The sequence below is a fragment of the Cryptomeria japonica genome, unplaced genomic scaffold (assembly GCF_030272615.1).
Source record: "Cryptomeria japonica unplaced genomic scaffold, Sugi_1.0 HiC_scaffold_995, whole genome shotgun sequence".
Taxonomy (NCBI): domain Eukaryota; kingdom Viridiplantae; phylum Streptophyta; class Pinopsida; order Cupressales; family Cupressaceae; genus Cryptomeria; species Cryptomeria japonica.
The window spans coordinates 25,001-40,000 of record NW_026729669.1 but is presented as its reverse complement, the minus strand read 5'-3'; the positions used below and the strand labels follow the sequence as shown (position 1 = coordinate 40,000).

The 15,000-nt window shown below is 60.0% G+C and overlaps 1 non-coding gene across 1 annotated transcript; it reads right to left on the bottom strand.

The window, feature by feature from the left end:
* Window positions 1–3,508: 3,508 nt before the first annotated feature.
* LOC131873030 (5S ribosomal RNA) lies at window positions 3,509–3,627 on the bottom strand. The gene has a single exon (XR_009371070.1). It is a non-coding gene; the product is annotated as a 5S ribosomal RNA (ribosomal RNA).
* Between the last annotated feature and the right edge of the window lie 11,373 nt (window positions 3,628–15,000).

Below are 15,000 nucleotides of genomic sequence, written 5' to 3'. Positions count from 1 at the left end.
CCCCGGGTGCGCACCTCGCGTGCACCTTCGCCGGGGTGGGCACCTTGGTGTGCAGACCTTGGCTGGGTTGCGCGCCCTGGTGGGCACCATGGTGCGCACCAAGGAGCGCTCCGAAGTGTGCTCCAAGGTGCGGCCTGCACGAAGTCGGAGCCCGGTTTGCCCCGCGTGTGCACCTCGGGTGGGCACCTTGGTGCGCATGCCTTGCCTGGGCTGCGCACCAGGGCGGGCTCAAGATGGCACCCGCGTTCCTTTTTTTTCACTATCTTTCAAAACGGAAATTTTAAAATCTCATTTTTGTTTGCCTTTTTCTGGAAATTAGTGAAGGCAGCGCATCAAAGGTGCGCACCTCGCTGCCCACCACGGTGCGCAACGCCGGTGGGCACCCGGGAGTGCTTCGAAGTGTGCTCCAAGGTGCTGCGTGCACGTTGTCGGAGCCCGGTTTGCCCCGGGTGCGCACCTCGCGTGCACCTTCGTCGGGGTGGGCACCTTGGCTGGGTTTGCCCCGGCTGCGCTCCGAAGCGGGGTTATTGGAGCGCCGCCTCTTTTTTTGTCGGAGCGTTTGGTGGGGTTTCTCGCATTGGCTCTTCCGAGGCCCGGTTGCCACCCTGGCGCGCACGAAGTCGGAAGTAGGGTTAATTGCCCGGGTGCGCACCTTTGCCAGGGTGGGCACCTTACCTGGGCTGCGCACCAGGGCGGGCTCAAGATGGCACGCGCGTTCCGTTTTTTTCACTATCTTTCAAAACGGAAATTTTAAAATCTCCTTTTTTTTTTGCCTTTTCTGGAAATTAGTGAAGGCAGCGCATCAAAGGTGCGCACCTCGCTGCCCACCTTGGTGTGCTCTGAGGTGCGCACCCGGGAGCGCTACGAAGTGTGCTCCAAGGTGCGGCGTGCACGTTGTCGGAGCCCGGTTTGCCCCGGGTGCGCACCTCGCCTGCACCTTGGCCGGGGTGGGCACCTTGGCTGGGTTTGCCCAGGGTGCGCTCCGAAGCGGGGTTACTGGAGCGCCCCCTCTTTTTTTGTCAGAGCGTTTGGTGGGGTTTCTCGCATTGGCTCTTCCCAGGCCCGGTTGTTGGGTGCGCTCCCACCCTGGCGCGCGCGAAGTTGGAAGTTGGGTTAATTGCCCGGGCGCGCACCTTCGCCAGGGTGGGCACCTTGGTGCGCACACCTTGGCTGGGCTGCGCACCAGGGCGGGCTCAAGATGGCACCAGCATTCCCTTTTTCTCACTATCTTTCAAAACGGAAATTTTAAAATCTCGTTTTTTTTTTGCCTTTTATGGAAATTAGTGAAGGCATCGCATCAAAGGTGCGCACCTCGCTGCCCACCTTGGTGTGCTCCGAGGTGCCCACCACGGTGCGCAACGCCGGTGCGAACCCGGGAGCGCCCCGATGTGTGCTCCAAGGTGCGGCGTGCACGAAGTCGGACCCCGGTTTGCCCCGGGTGCGCACCTCGCGTGCACCTTGGTGCGCACACCTTGGCTGGGTTGCGCGGCCTGGTGGGCACCATGGTGCGCACCAAGGAGCGCTCCGAAGTGTGCTCCAAGGTGCGGCGTGCACGAAGTCGGAGCCCGGTTTGCCCCGGGTACGCACCTCGCGTGCACCTTCGCCGGGGTGGGCACCTCGGCTGGGTTGCGCGCCCTGGTGCGCACCAAGGAGCGCTCCGAAGTGTGCTCCAAGGTGCGGCGTGCACGAAGTCGGAGCCCGGTTTGCCCCGGGTGCGCACCTTCGCCGCGGTGCGCACCATGGCGTGCACGAAGTCGGAGCCCGGTTTGCCCCGGGTGCGCACCTCGCGTGCACCTTCGGCGGGGTTGCGCGCCCTGGTGGGCACCATGGTGCGCACCAAGGAGCGCTCCGAAGTGTGCTCCAAGGTGCGGCGTGCACGAAGTCGGAGCCCGGTTTGCCCCGGGTGCGCACCTCGCGTGCACCTTCGGCGGGGTTGCGCGCCCTGGTGGGCACCATGGTGCGCACCAAGGAGCGCTCCGAAGTGTGCTCCAAGGTGCGGCGTGCACGAAGTCGGAGCCCGGTTTGCCCCGGGTGCGCACCTCGCGTGCACCTTCGCCGCGGTGGGCACCATGGCGTGCACGAAGTCGGAGCCCGGTTTGCCCCGGGTGCGCACCTCGCGTGCACCTTCGCCGGGGTGGGCACCTCGGCTGGGTTGCGCGCCCTGGTGCGCACCAAGGAGCGCTCCGAAGTGTGCTCCAAGGTGCGGCGTGCACGAAGTCGGAGCCCGGTTTGCCCCGGGTGCGCACCTCGCGTGCACCTTCGCCAGGGTGGGCACCTCGGTGCGCACACCTTCTCAATGTTTTCTTGCCTTTTCTGGAAATTGGTGAAGGCAGCGCATCAAAGGTGCGCACCTCGGTGTGCTCCGAGGTGCGAACCCGAGAGCGCTCCGAGGTGCCCACGAAGTCGAAAGTCGGGTTAATTGCATTGTTTTCCCCGGGTGCGCTCCGAGGTGCGCAACATCGGCGCGCACCAAGGAGGGCTCCGAAGTGTGCTCCAAGGTGCGCACGATGGCGTGCACCTCTGGTGCGCACGATTCGGAGCTCGGTTTGACCGGGGTGCGCACACCTTGGCTGGGTTGCGCACCTTTTGTGCGCTCCAAGGTGCGCACGAAGTCGGAGCTCGGTTTGCCCCGGGTGCGCACCTTCGCCAGGGTGCGCACCTTGATGCGCACGCCTTGGCTGGGCTGCGCACCTTGGTGGGCGCCATGGTGCGCACCTTTCGTGCGCTCCAAGGTGCGCACGAAGTCGGAGCTCGGTTTGCCCCGGGTGCGCACCTTGGTGGGCGCCATGGTGCACTCCGAGGTGCCCAAGATTGGTGCGCACCAAGGAGCGCTCCGAAGTGCGCTCCAAGGTGCGCGCGAAGTCGAAAGTTGGGTTAATTGTCCGGTTTGCCTCGGGTGCGCACCTTGCGTGCACCTTCGCCAGGGTGGGCGCCTTGGTGCGCACACCTTGGCTGGGCTGCGCACACCTTGGCACCCGCGTTTCCTTCATTTTAAATTTTTTTTTTTTACAATCTCTCAAGTGGGAAATTCTATAATCTCAACTTTTTTTGCCTTTTCAGGAAACTTTTGAATGGAGCGCATCATTGGTGCGCTCCGAAGTGTGCTCCAAAGCTCTCTCCAGCTGCGTGCACCTGCCCCGGCCGCGCACCCGGCCCCGCCCAGCTTCGCTCACCTGTCCCGGGCGTCTGGTGCGGAACCTTAGAGTAAGAAACATCACCGTGCACCTTGGCCAACGTGCGCGACTCGACCGAGCGCGCACTGGCCGAGGTGCACACCGATTTCACCTGGGTGCGCGCGCAGCACCTCGGGCGCACCGGGGTGCGCGCACAACGCCCGGGTTGCACCGTGGCCTGTGTGCTCGGGGCGCCTCGGGTGCGCGCTCGGTGTCGCCCCCGCGCGCGCGGTAGTGCGGGCAGCGCACCCCGGCCCGGCCCGGCCCCGACGAGAACGCAAACGGGCAAAAGGTTTATTCAAATAGCATTGCGACGCCCGGCGAAAAACTAAAAAAGGGTGCAACACCGGGACTTCCCGGGAGGTCACCCATCCCAGTACTACTCCGGCCCAAGCGCGCTTAACTGCGGAGTTCTGATGGGATCCGGTGCACTAACGCTGGTATGATCGCACCCGTTATGAGCTTGTCGCAGTGTGTACTTAGCAAACCGCGACCCACGTGCGAATCCACCCCGGCCACCCACCCCCGTCGAGGTGCACACCCTCCCTCGCGAAGTGCGCCCCGTTCGCCAAGTGTGAGCCCTGCCCGGGTGCGCGCACCTTGCTAGGGCGTCGGGTGTGCACCCGGCCCGGCCTACGTGCGTGCACCTGGAGGGGGCGTCGTGTGCGTGCAGTGTCCCGTCTGCAACGCGGTGCCCACACACCACCTCGGGCGCAACGACCTGCGCTCACATGTGGGCCGAGTGCACCTTGGTGCATGTTCGGGGCGCCTCGGGTGCACGCTCGATCTTGCCCCGGTGCACCAAGGCGCTCGGTTTGCCCCGGGTGCGCACTTGGTGCAAGGTGGGCACCCAAAATAGGGATCAAGCACCAAAACACAAGTTTCGGGATGCAAAATGGGACCCAAGGACCACAAATGCGTTCCAAGACCCATGATGGGTCCACGAGAACAAAAATGTGTTCCGAGACTTAATAAACAAATATTGGGTTTTAGGAGAAGAAACATGCTCTGATGCCCAAAACGAGAATCGACCCCGAAAAGGCCACAGGCCAAAAGTGGGATGCGAGACAAAAAAAAATGGGACCCGAGGACCAAAATTGGGTTCCCAGGTCGAAGACAGGGCAACCGGACAAGAAACGACCTCTAAGGCTCGAAATGAGTCCCGACGACTAAAACTTGACAAGAAGCACCCATCAGGCACCCAACTCGACACCCATGGGATGCCGACCCACCCGGGCTTCCACCTAGCACACCTTGGCACCCACCCACCCTCGCACCCAACCTCGCACCCAACTTAGCACCTTTGAACCCACATTGGCACTCACCCTGACCCTGGCACCTTGGAACCCACATTGGCACTCACCTTGACCCTGGCACCCACCTTTGCACTCACCTTGGGACCCACCCTGGCTCCCACCTCGGCACCCACCCAGACACCCACCTTGGTTCCTTGGCACCCACCTTGGATCCTTGGCACCCACCCCGACACCCACCTTGGCACGCAACTTGGCTACTTGCCACCCACCTTGGCTCCTTGACGCCCACCCCGACAACCACCCCGTGACCTACCCTGGCTAGGGTTGGTGCACACCCACCCTGGTGCCCACCTTGGCACCCACCCTATGACCCACCTTGGCACGCACCTTAGTACCCACCCCGTTACCCACCCTAGGACCCACCCCGTGACCCACCTTGGCCAGGGTGGGTGCACCCACCCTGGTGCCCACCTTGGCACCCACCCATCCTAGCACCCAGCCTGTGACCGGGCTTGGAACCCAACCTTGCACCCGCACCCGTCTTGGCCAGTGTGGGTGCGCACCCATCCTGGCACCCACGTTGTGACACACCCTTTAACCCACGCACCCTAGCACCCACGTTGGCACCCACCTTGGAACCCAACCTAGCAACTTGGCACCCACCCCGTGACCCACCTTGGCATCCACCATAGCAGTCGCCGACTTGGCACCCACCTCGGCACCCACCTTGACACTTGTGGACCCACCTTGCCACTCACCCTAGCATCGACCCATCCTAGCACCCACCCTGGCACCTTTGCACCCTAGCACTCACCCATCCTAGCACCTAACCTGTGACCCACCTTGACACTCACCCTCGCACCCACCTTGGAACCCAACCTAGCACCCACCCACCCTGACACCAACCCTAGCACCTACCCACCCTTGCACCCACCCTGTGACCCATCTTGGCACCCACCCATCCTACCACTCAACCTATCACCCACCTTCTCACCCACCTTGGCATCCACCTTAGCACCCACCCACACTGGCACCTTGGCACCCACCTCGGGCAAGGTGGGTGCACACCCACCCTGGCACCCAATTTAGAACCCACCGAGCATGTTACCCACCTTGGCACCCACATTGCAGCCCACCCTAGTACCCACCCTATGACCCACATTGGCATCCACACCCTAGCACCCAGGCACCTCGACACCCGCCTTGACACCCACCCTAGCACTGAACCTGTGACCCACCTTGGAACTCACCCTAGAACCCACCCACCCTGTGAACCACCTTGGCATCCACCTTAGCACCCACCCACCTTGGCACCCACTCTAGCACTCACCCATCCTAACACCCAACTTGTTACCCACCTTGGCACCCGCCCTCGCGTCCACCTTGAAACCCACCCTAGCACCCACCCACGCAGGAGCCCACCTTGGCACCCAACCTAACACCCACGCATCCTGGCACCCAACTTGTGACCCACCTTGGAACCCACCCTAGTACCCACCTTTGAACCCACTATATCACCAACCCACCTTGGCACCCACCCTATGACCCTCTTTGGAATCCACCCTAGCACGCACCCACCCTGGCACCCACCATGGAGCGCACCCTAGCACCCACCCACCTCGGCACGCACCTCAACACCCACCTTGGTGTGCGCACTGCGCCAACCTCTCAAAGACCCTATGTGGTGCGCTCCAAAGTGTACACCTTTGGTGCGCTCCAAGGTGCGCACCTTTGGTGCACACCGAGGTGCACACCAAAGTGTGCACCGAGGTGAGCACCAAAGTGCACTCCAGGGTGCACACCAAGGCGTGCACCTTTGGTGCGGTCAATGCAAACGAATTCGGAAGTTGGGGTCGATGTCCTAATCGCTGCTGCAGACTACACGTATGAGAATCGGACAAATAGCTTTATATAGGGGAGGTGTTGCGTTTGATGGGTCGACTCCCCTGGTTGTGTGCACTGCACCAACTTCAAAGACCCTGTCTTGTTTAAGAAGTCAAAAGTTGGGGTGGATGTCCTAATCATTGCTGCAGTCTACGCATGTATGAGAATCAGACAAATAGCTTATATAGGGGAGGTGTTGCATTCGGTGGGTTGACTCCCCTGGTTGTGCGCACTGCGCCAACCTCAAAGACCCCGCATAGCAGAAGAAGTCGGAAGTCGGATTTTGGTGAGCACCAAGGCGTGCACCTTTGGTGCGGTCAACGCAGACGAATTCAGAAGTTGGGGTGGATGTCCTAATCGTTGTTGCAGGCTACACATGTATGAGAATCAGACAAATAGCTTATATAGGGGAGGTGTTGGGTTTGATGGGTCAACTCCCTTGGTTGTGCGCATTACGCCAACCTCAAAGACCTTGTTTTCGTTAAGAAGTCAAAAGTTGGGGTCAATGTCCTAATGGCTCCTGCAGGCTACACATGTATGAGAATCGGACAAATAGCTTATATAGGGGAGGTGTTGGGTTTGATGGGTCGACTCCCCTGGTTGTGCGCATTACGTCAACCTCAAAGACCTTGTTTTCGTTAAGAAGTCAAAAGTTGGGGTCGATGTCCTAATTGCTCCTGTAGACTACACATGTATGAGAATCAGACAAATAGCTTATATAGGGGAGGTGTTGGGTTTGATGGGTTGACTCCCCTAGTTGTTCGCATTACACCAACCTCAAAGACCTTGTTTTCGTTTAGAAGCCGAAAGTTGGGGTCGATGTCCTAATTGCTCCTGCAGGCTACGCATGTATGAGAATCAGACAAATAGCTTATATAGGGGAGGTGTTGGGTTTGATGGGTCGACTCCCCTGGTTGTGCGCATTGCGCCAACCTCAAAGACCCTGCATTGCGGATGAAGTCGAAAGTCAGAGTTTGGTGTGCTACAAGGTGTGGTCGAAGGTGCTCACCTAGGTGTGCACCTTTGGAGCACAGGAAAAGTGCCCTCCAAAAGTGCGCACCTTTGGAGTGCACAAAAGTGCCCTCCAAAAGTGCGCACCTTTGGAGCGCAGAAAAGTGCCCTCCAAAAAGTGCCCTCCAAAAGTGCGCACCTTTGGAGCGCAGAAAAGTGCCCTCCAAAAAGTGCCCTCCAAAAGTGCGCACCTTTGGAGCGCAGAAAAGTGCCCTCCAAAAAGTGCCCTCCAAAAGTGCGCACCTTTGGAGCGCAGAAAAGTGCCCTCCAAAAAGTGCCCTCCAAAAGTGCGCACCTTTGGAGCGCAGAAAAGTGCCCTCCAAAAAGTGCCCTCCAAAAGTGCGCACCTTTGGAGCGCAGAAAAGTGCCCTCCAAAAAGTGCCCTCCAAAAGTGCGCACCTTTGGAGCGCAGAAAAGTGCCCTCCAAAAAGTGCCCTCCAAAAGTGCGCACCTTTGGAGCGCAGAAAAGTGCCCTCCAAAAAGTGCCCTCCAAAAGTGCGCACCTTTGGAGCGCAGAAAAGTGCCCTCCAAAAAGTGCCCTCCAAAAGTGCGCACCTTTGGAGCGCAGAAAAGTGCCCTCCAAAAGTGCGCACCTTTGGAGCGCACAAAAGTGCCCTCCAAAAGTGCGCACTTTTGGTGCGCACCAAGGCGCTGGTTCGGTCGTTGCAGGCGAGTTCGGAAGTTGGGGTCGATGTCCTGAGCGGAGGTGCAAACTACACAGGTGTCGGAATCGGACAAATAGCTTATATAGGGGAGGTGTATGCTTCGATGGGTCGACTCCCCAGGTTGAGCGCACCGCGCCAACCTCAAAGACCCTACGGTATGGATGAAGTCGGAAGTTGGGTCCGATGACCGATTCGATTAGTAGGTATGCTCATGAGGTCGGAATTTGGGTCCGATGACCTGCCATGTGCAGGAAGGCGAATGTTGACACTGTGCGTTGCAAGGTGCACACCAAGGCGCTGGTGCGGTCTTTTTAGTCGAGTTCGGAAGTTGGGGTCGATGTCCTGATCGGAGGTGCAAGCTACACAGGTGTGGGAATCGGACAAATAGCTTATATAGGGGAGGTGTATGCTTCGTTGGGTCGACTCCCCGGGTTGAGCGCACCGCGCCAACCTCAAAGACCCTACGGTATGGATGAAGTCGGAAGTTGGGTCCGATGACCGATTCGATATGTAGGCATACTCGCGAGGTCGGAATTTGGGTCCGATGACCTGCCACGTGCAGGAAGGCGAATGTTGGCACTGTGCGTTGCAAGGTGCGCACCAAGGCGCTGGTTCGGTCGTTGGAGGCGAGTTCGGAAGTTGGGGTCGATGTCTTGATCGGAGGTGCAAACTACACAGGTGTGGGAATCGGACAAATAGCTTATATAGGGGAGGTGTATGCTTCGTTGGGTCGACTCCCCGGGTTGAGCGCACCGCGCCAACCTCAAAGACCCTACGGTATGGATGAAGTCGGAAGTTGGGTCCGATGACCGATTCGATATGTAGGCATACTCGCGAGGTCGGAATTTGGGTCCGATGACCTGCCATGTGCAGGAAGGCGAATGTTGGGACTGTGCGTCGCAAGGTGCGCACCAAGGCGCTGGTGCCGTCGTTGCAGTCGAGTTCGGAAGTTGGGGTCGATGTCCTGGTCAGAGGTGCAAACTACACAGGTGTGGGAATCGGACAAATAGCTTATATAGGGGAGGTGTATGCTTCGATGGGTCGACTCCCTGGGTTGAGCGCACCGCGCCAACCTCAAAGACCCTACAGTATGGATGAAGTCGGAAGTTGGGTCCGATGACCGATTCGATACGTAGGCATATTGGCGAGGTCTGAATTTGTGTCCGATGACCTGCCATGCGCAGGAAGGCGGAATTTGGGTCCGATGACCGAGTTGATGGCGTGCCATGCGCAGAAAGGCGGAATTTGGGTCCGATGACCGAGTTGATGTTGATGGCCCGCCATGCACAGGAAGGCGGAATTTGGGTCCGATGACCGATTTGAAGGCGTGCCATACGCAAAAAGGCGGAGTTTGGGTCCGATGACCGAGTTGATATTGATGGCCCGCCATGCGCAGGAAGGCGGAATTTGGGTCCGATGACCTGACATACGCATGGAGTCCGACTCGGGGGCCGATGTTCGATTCGATGACTTGCATTGTGGGTAAAGTCGGAAGTTGTGGTCTTTGACCCGATTCGATGACCAGACTTCGGCTGCTTGAGAATCGGACAAATAACTTATATAGGGGAGGTAGTGTTCTCGAGCATCCTCCCCCCGTGCCCGTTTATGTCGATTGATGCTGGTGCTCGACTGGTTGGAGCGCTCGGATGCAAAAATCTTGCACCAGGATTTATCGATTGTGATGGACACGGCAAGTCTCCTGATTGCTATGCAGGAGCTCATCGTGAATCTCTATGCGGCCTTGGTATGGACTCGACCTGCGGAATGGTTCGGCAATGGTAGTCGCTCCAACACGTCCTTGCAATGGCCACAGAGGTGATTCGACTAGAGCTCCAGTCTAGCTTTTGGGTTGCTTGGCGGACTGGTATAGCCGCGATCGAGTTCCGGCCATGAACGTTTTAGATAGCTCTTGGGCTTTCTGGGACGGAAGTCGGAAGTTTGGGCTGTTGTCCGATTTGATGACCATTCTTCGGATGTGTGAGAATCGGACAAATAACTTATATAGGGGACTGTGTTGTCTCACGCAGCCCCCTCCGTGCCCCTCTATCTCGACCGATGTTGGTGCTTGAAAGGGTTGGGATCGCTCGGATTTATAAACGTGCACCACCATTTGTCGAGTGTGAGGGACGCGGCAGGTCTCCTAAATGCTATGCGGGCGCTCTCTGAGAATCTCTATCCGGCCTCGACACAGACTAGTCTTGCTGAATGGTTTGGCACTGGTAGTCGATCCAACACGTCGTTGTTGTGGCCGCCTAGGCGATTCGATTCGAGCCCCCGTCTAGCTTTTGGGTTGCTTGGCGGATTTTGCCCTATCCGCAAGTGAGCTCGGTCCCTAAACGTTCGAGAAACCCGATTGCTATGCGCCGACTCTCTTTCTTGCGAGCCTCCATCTAGCTTTTGGGTCTCTACGGAACGGAAGTCGGAATCTGGGACCGTTGTTTGATTCGACGAGGCAGACTACGGTTGTGCGAGAATCGGACAAATAACTTATATAGGGGAGGTGTTGACTGGAGCATTCTCCCCCGTGCCCCTCTAACTCGACCAATGCTGGCGCTCGAACGGTGGTAGCGCTCGGATTTTCATTGAGCGCCAGCATTGGTCGATTTAGAGGGGCATGCGAGATTCCCGAATGCTATGCGAGGGCTCTAACGGAAATGTCTATTGGTTTCGGTATGGATGCAATTGCGAGTGGTTCGGCAAAGGTAGTCGTTCCGATGCGTCCATGTCGTGGCCAAATCGATAATTCGATTTGAGCCCTCGTATAGCATTTGGGTCTCTCGATGTGATTCCGCATTCCAGTCCCTTTGGGCACTGCTTGAGCCGCATCCCAGGGGGTTCCCTTCCCAATAATCTGCCTCGCAACCCGATTGCTATGCGGTGAGGCTCCTCGGCCGCCTCGGAACTATCTGTGTATCAGACGCATCGCGGGATAAGGGGTTGGCAACGGTAGTCGCCCCAAGCGCGTCCGATGCTTGGACCATTCCGAGGCGGCCCTGAAGCCTCTTCCGTCTAGCCGTTGGGTCCTTCTCGCCGCATCCCTCGCCTCGCACCCCGATTGCTATGCGGTGAGGCTCCTCGGCCGCCTCGGAACTATCTGTGTATCGGACGCGTCGCGGGATAAGGGGTTGTCACTGGTAGTCGCCCCAAGCGCGTCCGATGCTTGGACCATTCCGAGGCGGCCCTGAAGCCTCTTCCGTCTAGCCGTTGGGTCCTTCTCGCCGCATCCCTCGCCTTGCACCCCGATTGCTATGCGGTGAGGCTCCTCGGCCGCCTCGGAACTATCTGTGTATCGGACGCGTCGCGGGATAAGGGGTTGTCACTGGTAGTCGCCCCAAGCGCGTCCGATGCTTGGACCATTCCGAGGCGGCCCTGAAGCCTCTTCCGTCTAGCCGTTGGGTCCTTCTCGCCGCATCCCTCGCCTCGCACCCCGATTGCTATGCGGTGAGGCTCCTCGGCCGCCTCGGAACTATCTGTGTATCGGACGCGTCGCGGGATAAGGGGTTGTCATTGGTAGTCGCCCCAAGCGCGTCCGATGCTTGGACCATTCCGAGGCGGCCCTGAAGCCTCTTCCGTCTAGCCGTTGGGTCCTTCTCGCCGCATCCCTCGCCTCGCACCCCGATTGCTATGCGGTGAGGCTCCTCGGCCGCCTCGGAACTATCTGTGTATCGGACGCGTCGCGGGATAAGGGGTTGTCACTGGTAGTCGCCCCAAGCGCGTCCGATGCTTGGACCATTCCGAGGCGGCCCTGAAGCCTCTTCCGTCTAGCCGTTGGGTCCTTCTCGCCGCATCCCTCGCCTCGCACCCCGATTGCTATGCGGTGAGGCTCCTCGGCCGCCTCGGAACTATCTGTGTATCGGACGCGTCGCGGGATAAGGGGTTGTCACTGGTAGTCGCCCCAAGCGCGTTCGATGCTTGGACCATTCCGAGGCGGCCCTGAAGCCTCTTCCGTCTAGCCGTTGGGTCCTTCTCGCCGCATCCCTCGCCTCGCACCCCGATTGCTATGCGGTGAGGCTCCTCGGCCGCCTTGGAACTATCTGTGTATCGGACGCGTCGCGGGATAAGGGGTTGTCACTGGTAGTCGCCCCAAGCGCGTCCGATGCTTGGACCATTCCGAGGCGGACCCGAAGCCTCTTCCGTCTAGCCGTTGGGTCCTTCTCGCCGCATCCTTCGCCTCGCACCCCGATTGCTATGCGGTGAGGCTCCTCGGCCGCCTCGGAACTATCTGTGTATCGGACGCGTCGCGGGATAAGGGGTTGTCACTGGTAGTCGCCCCAAGCGCGTCCGATGCTTGGACCATTCCGAGGCGGACCCGAAGCCTCTTCCGTCTAGCCGTTGGGTCCTTCTCGCCGCATCCCTCGCCTCGCACCCCGATTGCTATGCGGTGAGGCTCCTCGGCCGCCTTGGAACTATCTGTGTATCGGACGCGTCGCGGGATAAGGGGTTGTCACTGGTAGTCGCCCCAAGCGCGTCCGATGCTTGGACCATTCCGAGGCGGACCCGAAGCCTCTTCCGTCTAGCCGTTGGGTCCTTCTCGCCGCATCCCTCGCCTCGCACCCCGATTGCTATGCGGTGAGGCTCCTCGGCCGCCTTGGAACTATCTGTGTATCGGACGCGTCGCGGGATAAGGGGTTGTCACTGGTAGTCGCCCCAAGCGCGTCCGATGCTTGGACCATTCCGAGGCGGACCCGAAGCCTCTTCCGTCTAGCCGTTGGGTCCTTCTCGCCGCATCCCTCGCCTCGCACCCCGATTGCTATGCGGTGAGGCTCCTCGGCCGCCTTGGAACTATCTGTGTATCGGACGCGTCGCGGGATAAGGGGTTGTCACTGGTAGTCGCCCCAAGCGCGTCCGATGCTTGGACCATTCCGAGGCGGCCCCGAAGCCTCTTCCGTGTAGCCGTTGGGTCCTTCTCGCCGCATCCCTCGCCTCGCACCCCGATTGCTATGCGGTGAGGCTCCTCGGCCGCCTCGGAACTATCTGTGTATCGGACGCGTCGCGGGATAAGGGGTTGTCACTGGTAGTCGCCCCAAGCGCGTCCGATGCTTGGACCATTCCGAGGCGGCCCCGAAGCCTCTTCCGTGTAGCCGTTGGGTCCTTCTCGCCGCATCCCTCGCCTCGCACCCCGATTGCTATGCGGTGAGGCTCCTCGGCCGCCTTGGAACTATCTGTGTATCGGACGCGTCGCGGGATAAGGGGTTGTCACTGGTAGTCGCCCCAAGCGCGTCCGATGCTTGGACCATTCCGAGGCGGACCTGAAGCCTCTTCCCTCTAGCCGTTGGGGCTTTCTCGCCGCATCCCTCGCCTCGCACCCTGATTGCTATGCTGTGAGGCTCCTCGGCCGCCTTGGAACTATCTGTGTATCGGACGCATCGCGGGATAAGGGGTTGGCAGTGGTAGTCGCCCCAAGCGCATCCGATGCTTGGACCATTCCGAGGCGGCCCTGCAGCCTCTTCCGTCTAGCCGTTGGGGCCATCTCGCCGCATCCCCCACCTCGCACCACGATTGCTATGCGGTGAGGCTCCTTGGCCGCCTCGGAACTATCTGTGTATCGGACGCATCGCGGGATAAGGGGTTGTCACTGGTAGTCGCCCCAAGCGCGTCCGATGCTTGGACTATTCCGAGGCGGCCCTGCAGCCTCTTCCGTCTAGCCGTTGGGGCCATCTCGCTGCATCCCCCACCTCCTCGGCCGCCTCGGAACTATCTGTGTATCGGACGCATCGCGGGATAAGGGGTTGGCAGTGGTAGTCGCCCCAAGCGCGTCCGATGCTTGGACTATTCCGAGGCAGCCCTGCAGCCTCTTCCGTCTAGCCTTTGGGGCCATCTCGCCGCATCCCTCGCCTCGCACCCCGATTGCTATGCGGTGAGGCTCCTCGGCCGCCTGGGAACTATCTTCGTATCGGACGCATCGCGGGATAAGGGGTTGTCACTGGTAGTCGCCCCAAGCGCGTCTGATGCTTGGACTATTCCGAGGCGGCCCTGTGGCCTCTTCCGTCTAGCCGTTGGGGCCATCTCGCCGCATCCCCCACCTCGCACCCCGATTGCTATGCGGTGAGGCTCTTCGGCCGCCTTGGAACTATCTTCGTATCGGACGCATCGCGGGATAAGGGGTTGTCACTGGTAGTGGCCCCAAGCGCGTCCGATGCTTGGACTATTCCGAGGCGGCCCTGCAGCCTCTTCCGTCTAGCCGTTGGGGCCATCTCGCCGCATCCCCCACCTCGCACCCCGATTGCTATGCGGTGAGGCTCCTCGGCCGCCTTGGAACTATCTTCGTATCGGACGCATCGCGGGATAAGGGGTTGTCACTGGTAGTCGCCCCAAGCGCGTCCGATGCTTGGACTATTCCGACGCGGCCCTGTGGCCTCTTCCGTCTAGCCGTTGGGGCCATCTCGCCGCATCCCCCACCTCGCACCCCGATTGCTATGCGGTGAGGCTCCTCGGCCGCCTTGGAACCATCTTCGTATCGGACGCATCGCGGGATAGGGGGCTGTCACTGGTAGTCGCCCCAAGCGTGTCCGATGCTTGGACCATTCCTAGGCGGCCCTGAAGCCTCTTCCGTCTAGCCGTTGGGGCCTTCCCGCCCCATCCCTCGCCTCGCACCCCCGATTGCTATGCGGTGAGGCTCCTCGGCCGCCTTGGAACCATCTGTGTATCGGACGCATCGCGGGATAAGGGGTTGGCACTGGCAGTCGCCCCAAGCGCGTCCGATGCTTGGACCATTCCGAGGTGGCCCTGAAGCCTCTTCCGTCTAGCCGTTGGGGCCTTCCCGCCCCATCCCTCGCCTCGCACCCCGATTGATATGCGGTGAGGCTCCTCGGCCGCCTTGGAACTATCTGTGTATCGGACGCATCGCGGGATAAGGGGTTGGCACTGGTAGTCGTCCCAATCGCATCCGATGCTTGGACCATTCCGAGGCGGCCCTGCAGCCTCTTCCGTTTAGCCGTCGGGGCCTTCCCGCCGCATCCCTCGCCTCGCATCCCGATTCCTATGCAGTGAGTCTTCTCGGCCGCCGCGGAA